Source organism: Mobula birostris, chromosome 1, assembly GCF_030028105.1.
Source record: "Mobula birostris isolate sMobBir1 chromosome 1, sMobBir1.hap1, whole genome shotgun sequence".
In the NCBI taxonomy this organism is placed as follows: Eukaryota; Metazoa; Chordata; class Chondrichthyes; order Myliobatiformes; family Myliobatidae; genus Mobula; species Mobula birostris.
This window is the reverse complement of record NC_092370.1, coordinates 168,140,389-168,152,674: the sequence shown is the minus strand read 5'-3', so window position 1 is coordinate 168,152,674 and position 12,286 is coordinate 168,140,389. Positions and strand designations below refer to the sequence as shown.

General features: G+C 38.1%; 1 protein-coding gene across 5 annotated transcripts in view; it reads left to right on the top strand.

Annotated features, from left to right (window-relative positions):
• The window catches only part of pcnx1 (pecanex 1), a 253,752-nt gene that overhangs the window by 26,718 nt on the left and 214,748 nt on the right, over positions 1-12,286 (top strand). The gene's annotated exons all lie outside the window — the stretch shown is intronic.

Below are 12,286 nucleotides of genomic sequence, written 5' to 3'. Positions count from 1 at the left end.
TCAGCATACATATTTTCTATTTTTGCTCTATCTGCTCCTCTTAATACCTTTGAAAATTTCCATACAATAGACTTGTAAATTCCAGCCTTGAGCCTGTAATGTGTTCACAGTTTAAATCTTGGAGTCCAGGTGTCATTCTGCTGCACTCAGTTGAATATCAGTGCACCCCTTGCCCCAGGGATAGTTCCGAGAACTGTGAATACTCCCAACTGTAGTGGAGTAAGCAGGATTTTGATGAGCTTAGAATGACTTGTACTCCACTGTACTTGAGTTGTTAAGGTACAAAATTCGGCATTTATCAGGCTCTTTCCTTTTTGTACTTGCTCATGACATCTTATTGATTTTATGTGCATGTTTACCCTCTCTTTTCCCCCTACCCTGTCCTTGACATTTTTGGATTTCTATACCTCAATATTGTTTTCATGGCCTTGACTGGAATTTTATTTCAGGCATAAACTATGGAATCATACTTAGACGTTAAGTGGGAGTTGATTGGGCCTGAAATTTTATTTTCTTCTTGTTGAACCAGACAACAGGAGTACTTCAACACTAGTTGGCTTCTTTCTGCTGCTCCCTCTGTATGTTAAACCTTTCCAGAACTCCTTTCCCCTCATTGAATTGTATTTTTGTGGACTGCTAATTTTTAATGCCCTAGACCTTTTGTACTGCTGACACATTGTACTCTCTAAAAATGCCATGGACTTGCTCATGAATTTCCTGGACAAGTAGGAATAACTCATCCGTCTTCAGAAAAAGCTGCAAGTTAAAATCCACTATGCTGTTTCTTCTGCTTTTGTTAATCTTTTCTGTTTTTCCGTTGCTTTGTTTACCATTGTTAAAGCCTTCCTGCAATAAGCTGACCAAGGTTATGCACAATATTTGTCATTGTGTCTAACTTTAGCAGTATAGTGAACTGATTTCTATTTCATGAGACATAAAATGGAGTAATATATTACTTTATTGGTAGTAATGTCAGATTAAATTGAATTCGACCCCTGAATTGCAAAATCCAGTAAATTGAAAACATGACTTTAAATCTAAAATGAATCCAGTTAAGGAAGGAAACAACACAAGAAGTTTAATTAGCAATTGAAGCTTCAACTCCAGAATGCTATTTAAAGCTACATAGAACAGGTGATGGGAAAATAGCATTAATTTCAGCAGAAATTATATTATTTCCTGTTATGGGTGGAGCACTAACTTTTGAAAAATACTAAGGTTTTATGTTGCATTTATTACATTTTTACATTTATTTCTATTTAGAGATACAGCATGGAGCGGACCCTTCCAGCCCAACAAGCCATACCACCCAGCAACCCACCTTTTAGTCATAGTCATTCTTTATTGATCCCAGGGCAAACTGGTTTTTGTTACAGTTGCTCCATAAATAATAAATAGTAATAAAACCATAAATAGTTAAATAGTAATATGTAAATTATGCCAGGAAATAAGTCCAGGACCAGCCTATTGACTCAGGGTGTCTGACCCTCCAAGGGAGGAGTTGCAAAGTTTGACACAGGCAGGAATGACTTCCGATGATGCTCTGTGTTGCATCTCGGAGGAATGAGTCTCTGGCTGAATGTACTCCTGTGCCCAACCAGTACATTATGTAGTGGATGGGAGACATTGTCCAAGATGGCATGTAACTTGGACAGCATCCTCTTTTCATACACCACCGTGAGAGAGTCCAGTTCCATCCCCACAACATCACTGGCCTTACGAATGAGTTTGTTGATTCTGTTGGTGTCTGCTACCCTCAGCCTGCTGCCCCAGCACACAACAACAAACATGATAACACTGGCCACCACAGACTCGTAGAATGTCCTCATCATCGCCCGGCAGATGTTAAAGGACCTCAGTCTCCTCAGGAAATAGAGATGGCTCTGACCCTTCTTGTAGACAGCCTCAGTGTTCTTTGACCAGTCCAGTTTATTGTCAATTCGTATCCCCAGGTATTTGTAATCCTCCACCATGTCCACACTGACCCTCTGGATGGAAACAGGGGTCACCAGTACCTTAGCTCTCCTCAGGTCTACCACCAGCTCCTTAGTCTTTTTCACATTAAGCTGCAGATAATTATGCTCACACCATGTGACAAAGTTTCCTACCGTAGCCCTGTACTCAGCCTCATCTCCCTTGCTGATACATCCAACTATGGCAGAGTCATCAGAAAACTTCTGAAGATGACACGATTCTGTGCAGTAGTTGAAGTCTGAGGTGTAAATGGTGAAGAGAAAAGGAGACAAAACAGTCCCCTGTGGAGCCCCAGTGCTGCTGATCACTCTGTCGGACACACAGTGTTGCAAGCACACGTACTGTGGTCTGCCAGTCAGGTAATCAAGAATCCATGACACCAGGAAAGCATCCACCTGCATTGCTGTCAGCTTCTCCCCCAGCAGAGCAGGGTGGATGGTGTTGAACGCACTGGAGAAGTCAAAAAACATGACCCTCACAGCACTTGCTGGCTTGTCCAGGTGGGCATAGACTCGGTTCAGCAGGTAGATGATGGCATCCTCAACTCTTAGTCTGGGCTGGTAGGTGAACTGGAAGGGATCTAAGTGTGGCCTGACCAGAGGCCGGAGCAGCTCCAGAACAAGTCTCTCCAGGGTCTTCATGATGTGGGAGGCCAATGCCACTGGTCTGTAGACATTGAGGCCACTGGGGCGTGGTGTCTTCGGCACAGGGACGAGGCAGGACGTCTTCCACAGCACAGGAGCCTTCCGGAGCCTCAGGAGGGTTTGAACACTAGCCTAATCACAGGACAAATCACAGTGGCCATTTAACCTGCTAACTGATACATCTTGTTGCTGTGGGAGGAGACCCACACATTCATGGGGAGAACGTACAAACTCCTTACAGATGGTACTGCAAGTGAAGTCTGAACTCTGGAACTAACTGGCTGGCTACCGTGGCACCTAATTATTTTTTTTTGCAAATTGCCATAGACCTTTGGGGACCTATGCCATCCAGCAACAGACTTGAATAACTTCCACGGACAACGGATCAATAAATAAAAGCACCTTTTTTCCTCTCTATCTTTAAAATGTTCTACAGAAAGTTAACAGAGGAAAGGTCAACAGAAATGCAAAATGTGTTTTTATTGCAAGCATATTTAAGCACAAGTGTAAAGATATCTTATTGCTTAATTATGTAGGGCCTGGTTGAGGTCATAACTGGAGTATTGTGAACAGCTTTGGTTGCCATAGCAAATCAAGATATAATTGATATCAAGTAGAGATTAATCAACCTAGCTGTTGGGATACCATGTCCATCATATGAAGGGAAATAAATTTGGCCAAGAATGTTTTACAGCATAGGAGGCTCAGCAGTATCAATATGGGCAGGATGTTTCATTTTGTAGACAAAGGCAAACCTAGGCATTATAGTCTCAATATAAGGTAATGGTCACTTAGGATTGAAATAAGAAATTTCTTCATTTCAGGCATGGTGTATCTTTGGAATTCTCTACCCCAGAGAGTTGAGATTGATTGAATTCAAAATTGAAGATTGATAGATTAGTGGAATCAAAGAAAATAAGTATAGGAGAGGAAAATTATGTTGAAGTAAAAGATCAGTGATGATTTTGTTGAATGACAGAATAATTATTTTTTTCTATTGCAGCTGTTTCTTGCGTTCAAAAGCCAGGAGCAAACAAATAGGATTTAGGATTGATGTTGTTCTATTATGAAGTAAATGAAAACAAAAAAATGTATTTTAAAAGTGAAAGTTGGAGTACGTTCCATGCTCTTCTAAGGGAATGAGCTTCTATATACAAAATTACTTCTTCAGTACAAGAAAGGTAGTTAAATAATTACGACTCGTATTCCATTAAAACTCAGTTAAGGCAGCTTAGCCTTTTGTCTTTTACAGCAAAATAATGCATATAACATTGAAGCTTACTGTAATAATTGACTTATTCTTGATTGCCTTTGCAAACATCATAATACCTGAAGAATTAAAAATATTAGTGCTGGAGTATTTGGATTTTTAATCTTGCAACCTGGGTGCAAATGCCAGCAGCTGAAGAATTTTACCTTCTCAATTTCTACTCTGCATGCACTTAGTTAGACACAGTGACCCAAAGCCCTGTTCCTCCCTAATATCAGCTTTTTCATTCTGCATTGCTGCTTGTTATTAAGACATGGTGAAAACTACAATTATTCTACTCATTTAGGGGAAAAAACGTGCTGAAACTGTGATATGAATTTTAGAAACACTCAGGGAATCAGACAACATTAATGGAGAAAAGTTAGTGAAGTTCTTCCATTTTAATCAAACATCTTCAAGCCAAAATCTATTTTTTTTCTTTGTGGGTACTCCTTGACTCTATCAATTGAAATTTTGTCACTTAATTGATGGAAAAGAAATCAATTTTGTCAGCTGTATGTGATGCATTAAAATTACCTTGCTTTCTGAGGTGAGCATCACACTTTTAATATTAAAATAGAATATGCACTAATGGAAGGATTAATCCACTAACTGCACAACAGTTGGTCAAATGTTAGGGGTGGTTACATTTGTCAAACAAGTAATTTAGTACAAAATTAATTGGTGTTTGAAATAATATGCTTGTAATTCACAAATAATGCAGATGTGTGAAAGGTAAGCTTTGACTAATTGGATAAAGTTCTTTGACTAATGAAGAAATGTAAGCATTAATTGAAGGGAAGTAGGAAGGCAGTATTAATTGAGACACAAGCAGAGGGGAGTGGCAAATGAATGCAGCAGGCCAGACAGCATCTCTAGGAAGAGGTACAGTCGACGTTTCAGGCCAAGACCCTTAGTCAGGATTAACTGAAGGAAGAGTTAGTAAGAGATTTGAAAGTGGGAGGGGGAGGGGGAGATCCAAAATGATTGGAGAAGACAGGAGGGGGAGGGATGGAGCCAAGAGCTGGACAGGTGATTGGCAAAGGGGATATGAGAGGATCATGGGACAGGAGGTCCGGGGAGAAAGATGGGGGGGGGAAACCCAGAGGATGGGCAAGGGGTATAGTCAGAGGGACAGAGGGAGAAAAAGGAGAGTGAGAGAAAGAATGTGTGTATAAAAATAAATAACAGATGGGGTACGAGGGGGAGGTGAGGTATTAGCGGAAGTTAGAGAAATCGATGTTCATGCCATCAGGTTGGAGGCTACCCAGACGGAATATAAGGTGTTGTTCCTCGAACCTGAGTGTGGCTTCATCTTTATAGTAGAGGAGGCCGTGGATAGACATGTCAGAATGGGAATGGGATGTGGAATTAAAATGTGTGGCCACTGGGAGATCCTGCTTTCTCTGGCGGACAGAACGTCGACTGTACCTCTTCCTAGAGATGCTGCCTGGCCTGCTTTGTTCACCAGCAACTTTGATGTGTGTTGCTTGAATTTCCAGCATCTGCAGAATTCCTGTTGTTTAGGAGTGGCAAATGGTGGTTTTCCAGACCAGCGATTAGTGTACCGTGGTATTCCCCCCCCCCACCCCCACCCCCGGGATCTTTGTTGGGAGCACAGCTATGATTTTGTATGTGTTTAAAATCTGAGTTTGGATATTTAAAAAAAAAATTCAAAGTTCATAAGTTCAAATAATGAGAACAATAGAAACAGGCTTGAGAGAAAGAAGTGGATAAGCTGCTGTATTGTCTGACTCATTGTGAATGACATTTACTCTGGGGTGTTTGAGGTGAATTTTTTTGTTGGTGAAAAGAGAGCAGCAGCAAATAAATTAATACATAAAAAATTTTAAGTGTTTCTATAAGATGGAAGGTGTTCACATCTTTTTTTTAAAAGAGCCAGCCCAAATATTAAAGGCTGCTCTTTTTACAAGAGTTTATCAGATCATTGAGTTTGTAAATGGACCATGTGATACAAATATAATTAAGATTAATGACATTTTTATAAAACACTGGTTAGATTCCAGTCTGAATATTCTGTTTAATTCTGGGTACTGTATTTACAATATATGTTACAAACTGCTGGAAAAATTCAGCAAGTTGAGCAGTATCGATGGACTGGTTATACTCTATACTTTATACTTTATTGTCGCCAAACAATTGTTACTAGAACGTACAATCGTCACAGCGATATTTGATTCTGTGCTTCCCGCTCCCTGGATTACAAATCGATAGTAAATATTAAAAGTTTAAATTATAAATCATAAATAGAAAATAGAAAAATGGAAAGTAAGGTAGTGCAAAAAAACCGAGAGGCAGGTCTGGATATTTGGAGGGTACGGCCCAGATCCGGGTCAGGATCCGTTCAGCAGTCTCATCACAGTTGGAAAGAAGCTGTTCCCAAATCTGGCCGTACGAGTCTTCAAGCTCCTCTGATGCAGGGTCTAGACTTGAAACATTAACTTACATCTTTTATGGTCAGAGATGTTGCTTGGCCCACTTAATTTTCCCAGGATTTTCAGTCTCTTGTGTTCAAAGATTTCAGGATTCAGAAGAAATGCAAATGATGAAAAGTTTGGTTATTGCAGAGACTGGATAAACTGGGGTAGGTCTCCTTTGAGCGGACAAGGCTAAGGAAAGAAATAATAAAAATACTGAAACTAGGAAGCAAATAATGGATATGTAAAGAGAAACTGTTTTCCATAGCAGAGGAACAATAATCAGAGTTAACATATAGATCAGGTATCATCTGTAGAAGGAGGAAGTTAATGTTAAAGGTGGTTGACTTTGCATCAGAGCAAGCCAGTTCAGATACAAGGACTGATTACCTGAAATATTGTTATTTATTGTTGGAGCTCTCAGGCAAATGGGCAGAGGAAAGGTGACCTGATTTTATGTTGACCTCTGTTGAAACAGTGAAGTGGACCAAAGACAAGATTATAGTGGGAAAGAGAAATTATACTGATGAACATTGCGAAAAGACTATAGGGGTATTATATGAAGCTGTCACCCTGTCTGTGTTGGATGTCTCTAGCGTAGTGAAGATTACTACATTGTAAGCATAGAATGCCTTACAATGGAAGAAATACAAATGAACTGCTGGATTGTCATAGACAGAATGCTTGGGTTGCTGGATGGTGAGAAATGGCAAAAGGACTGGATTTGAATCTCTTGCAGCACCATGTTGGAGCAAGGAGAGCTCCTGCCTCAAATCTGTAGCAATTGAAGTTCAGTCCTGAATCTACCAATCCAGTCAAGTGTGAGGAATGAATAGTTTGACATAATGTGCTGTAAAATCATAAGCTTGAACAAAACATTGAGGTCTTCAAATTAAAATAGCTTCTTTTTATTGTTTTACCAGGAAAAATAACTTCTGATAGTCTTGCAAGAATTTTCCTGGAAAGTAACTGATTCACATGTGTATATTCTGAGAGAAATTTAGGATTAATATTTCTTGCAACTTTTCTGCACATAGCCACCATTTTATAACAGTGACAGGGAAAAAAAAATTGCACTTGGGCAACAGGTGGCTGAGTCTATCTCATGACTATGGGCACTGCTGTGAGTACAGATGACACCAAATAAACATTGATACTTAAGCTACTTTGTTACAAGAATCCATCTGTATCATTGTAATACCTTAAATATAAAATATTTTCTTAAAATTTCACATCTTTAACTCTTGGTTTCAGCTGTTTTCTTTTCCCACCCATTTCTGTATTGTGTGCTGGTCATATTCCTATGAGATAAAACACTGATCTTTGTTACTTATTGTGGTATTTTCAACTTGATTATATAACATTTTTGTATAGAAAGAACTGCCAAACATAAGTTGTCCAGTCTATTTTTCTGATGGAAATGGAGACTGTTCTGTCATTGAAATTCCTACTCTAAGAATGTAACTGACCTCCAAGGCTTACATTAGACTTATGATGTAAATATTGGAAGTGGAAACATCTTTGCATTATCCTTCCTGAAGTTTTGTCAATATATTTAAATTGAATGCCAGATCTAACTGAATTTCTAATCAAACATTGAGTATTTAATCATAGTAGGGTGTATAATCTGAGGAAGAGTTTTGGAAATTGAATGGTATTAGCTTGGGAGGCAAGAGAAAAAGAATATTTTAAGGGAATAATAAATACCATATTGTCACAACTTGCTTGAAATAAAAAAATAAAACTGCTGATACTAGAAATCTAAAATAAAAACAGTAAGTGCTGGAAATGTTCAACAGGTCAGGCCACATCTCTGGGAAGAGAAACACGGGTAACATTTCAGCTGTTTTTCTCTTCCCATAGATGTGGCCTGACCTGATTATTTCCAGCAACTTATAAACATGTTTTAAAGATTCTCTGAAAATCATCTGTAATCATGGGGCACAGGTGATGACAGCTTACATTGCAGACGTGGGAAATAGTGGCCAAATTAATAAAACAATAAATTCTTATCTTTCCACTTTACTGCAGGGTAAGTTATATTGTTAATCAATAAATCACCTTAGAAGTTGCGTGAAAGAAATGACTGAACTTTGCTGTTATGAAGTATTACTATATATTCTATATGTTTATAGCACAAACTGGATTACACCCAGAAGCTACACATTTGTGTTCTTGCTCCATTGAGTTTCCTTCTGTGTTTCTCCATCCAATTTTATCTTTCCATTTCCTTTGACCCATGTCTTTTAGTCCATTGATTGCCTCAGCTGTTCAGTGTGGTAGCAAAGTCTATATCTAAGCAGAACAAAGTGCAGTTTGACATGCAAGTTTCTCTTGCACTCTGAACACCCAAGTTGGGCGGTCTTTCATTGATTCTGTTATGGTTATTATTCTATAGATTTATTGATTATGCCCACAAGGAAATGAATTTGCATCTTGATAATAAATTTACTTTGAACTTTGAGGTTTGTGGTGTATTGCTAGATGCATAAAATTCAAAACTGTTGCATTAAAATAAAGAATAATGCAATGCTTTATTTATCAGTCTCATTACTCAACTAAATTAAAAGAATGTGAAGTAGATCACATGTTGCTACCTGGGGAATATGCTCAGTTGCAAATCAAATCGTAGCCTGAGACTTACAGTGGGATGATATATTACTGGTTCCTTACTCAGAAATTTTATGTGGTTATGATAGACCACTTGAAGCTGAACACATAATTTCAGACTACTTGAATCACGTAGAAATTTGGAGAAACAAGAAATTAACTTTTATTGAATATAATGCCTTTAATTGTATAACGGTGTGGACACTTAGCAATAGTTCAACTAAACTGTTTCGTCCATGATTTTCGTTTGTACTCAATGTCTGAGACTTCTCACTTAAGTGTCCAACAATAATCAACCAGCATTGATGGATTCCAGTTACCCTGATACCAATTCTATATGATCACAATGTACTGTTGAAACCTTTCATCATCCTAGTCACTGACAGTGCCGAGATTTACAAGAAGTCTAAATGGGAATGCAACAAAGGTGAGAAGCCCAGGCTTTGGATGTAAAACTGGCACCCCAGACAAAGTAGAGCTCATAGGCTTTCTTAATAAGTGTCATGCTCAATCTTTGCGATTTAAGCGTATACTCACTACAAACAAATTATCGTGGCTGTTGCAACATTGGCAAGATATTTTGCTGTCACAGATACCTCTGAAAATACAATTACTTTATTATAATGTGCATGCTATGTGTGTAGAGCATGCGCATCAACATGATTGCAAACCAATTTACATGTAAACACAATGCATAGAATGATATGTGTATGATGCTTTTATTGCCTTTCTAAAACTTGTCCTGCTCTGCAGCATCCACCCTGCCTATGCATGCCCAGGCATGCCTGGACAAGACGGAAAACTTTTTGGCTTACATTGTGGATAACATTTTCATCGACTTGAATTACGAATTGAAATAACAAATATAGGTGATTACATAAACATTGTGTGTGATAGGGAAATTTCATGATCAACAGCCCAAAATCCATAAGATATAGCCAAAAGTATTCAGGAAGCAAAATCTTTGTTGTCCAGTGTTATAATTACTGATTTGGGTAATTTTAATTTTTTAGTAGCTATTTTTGGATACTCTGCTAACAATGTTAATAATATTGTATCTTTTCACCTTTAGAATTTATAGAGTGGTTTGCATGTGTGGTTGATGCTTGAGAAATCTTCTTATTAACACAATTCTAATTTGTTTCATTTTTATGTGATTAGTAAAAGAACTGAACATGGTACTCTTGGTATGCGAGAGGATTCTTTAAAATTCTTTGGCTCAAAAGTACATTTTGAATTTGGCAATTGTAAGTGAAACAAAAAAAAGCTGGATGAATTCCATGGCATTCCCTGATCCAGAGTGTAATTTGATCATCTTTCTCCTTAAGTATATAATATAAACATAATACTTGCTATACGTCAATTTTTTGGAAACACACACAGAACATTTAATTTGTTAGCAGTAAATTATCTTCAAACTTCTGTGAGCCTGACTGCTGAAATACTACAATCAATCAGTGTGGGAGAAAATGCATTTTGTGTTAGTTTTGTTTGCTGATTGGAATATTTTGCCTGCATTAAATTTTAGTCAACAATACTGTGAAGTTGTGGAACTTGCGCCACATCTGATGAGTTTAAAAAAAATTAAAATTTACAATTCCTTATGATTCAATGAATGTATTAAGGAAAAAAAAAGGTCAGGCATGAAATTGTACTTGGAAGTCTTGAAGCCTTGGAAGGAAGAGACATGGATGCAAGTTCACACTCCACTCTACGTATCTGCTTAACTTCTCAGATTTCCGAAGCTGGAAGTTATTGAGGCAACAGTTATTGTCTGAATTGGTTCTCCAAAACAAGCTCATTTTGCATGGTCGCTGGAATCCCGAGGGGACAATTTACAGCATAGTTTTGAATACAGAATGAGGTGACTGGCAGCTATGTAAAATTCTGAGAAATTTGTGATAAATCTTGTAATAGCAATAGATAAAGTTAAAGATCAACTCCCACCTCCAGAAAAATTAATATTTATATTAACTTATTTCCAGAGGGAATCAAATCCTTGCATTCTGGTACACGTAAAAAGCCAAACCAAGTCAAATAATTTTTTCTTCCACAAGTTGAAGTAAGATTATCCAAAGTTTTCGTGGTTCATGCCATTTAGATTTATTAGATTAATTCCTGGGGTGAGGGATTTGTCCTAAGAAAAATGAGAGGGGAAGTGCGGGGATCATCTATAATTTTATTTTTTTTGAGGAAACGAATGTTGAAGGCAGATCTGAAGAGAGGGTATCATCCAAATACAGAGAACTAGTAATTACTGTTTGATGCAAAGTATGCTGAATGGTCAACAAGTTTATTTGGGAATATTTGTGGAAGCGGGAAATGGACATGAGGGATATCAGGAAAGAATACATTGAAAGAAATTCTCGTCTTTTTCCAGAGTCCCCTTCAAATTCTACCTGTTTCACAAAATTTGAAGCACAGCTCATCATTTCCTTCAGCCGACTTAAATGGTTTTACTTGGATGTACGAGTTTGCAGCCCAATGCCAGAAAACTGATTTACCGGATTAGTACAGAATTAGAAGGAGCTAACATGGATTCTATGAATAAACACAGCACATTTTTAAAAATCTGTTTGGAGTGACTCTTTCAAGTTCTGACAAATATTTGGATCTTTGAATATCCCTTTTCTGTGATGAAGGCCTCTCTAAGCTTTTTGGTTTTGTTCTTGGATCCTATGTGTTATGCAAAATTGTTGGCTGAATTAAACTACTCCACTGCTATTCTGAATTATCCCTGTCTTTTTGGCCAAGGGCAATTGTTTGTCTTGCTTTGAGCTTTCAGAAACAGATTGTTTCTTCCCCTCCCTTCCCTCCAACTCTTTCCAAAGAGTTTTCGAAGTTGTTTACTTGGATTTAGAGCACTGCTTTACATGTAATACATTTATCTGGAATACATTTGAAGTGAGTTTTGAAACTATGTTCTGATAAAAACTAAATTTTAAAAAGTGAGAAACTTACTACCAGCCAAGTAGCTTCACAATCAACTGACTCATTTTATTGTTCTGTACCTCATGGTTAAGAATCCTGAAACCTGTCTGGGTTGTAGGGGCTCCGTACAGATGAGTGCTGCACTAGTTGCCTCCATCTCTCATGGACATGGGCAAGTGCCTGGGTTGCAGTACAGCTCTTTCTAGTCCACTCTGCAATATTGTCTGCCCATTTCTTCCTCTGTCTGCCCTTTTTCCTTTTCCCTTGCACCGTTCTCTGAAGAATGATCTTTGGGAGTCCGCTTGATCTCATTATGTGGCCATACCTTCTCAGTTCCCTCTTCTTTACTGTGGACAGTAGATCTTCAGAGTGTCTCATGTGCTGGGTGATGGTTCTTTGTACTTCGTCATTTGTAACAAGGTCTGTATAGGAGATACCGG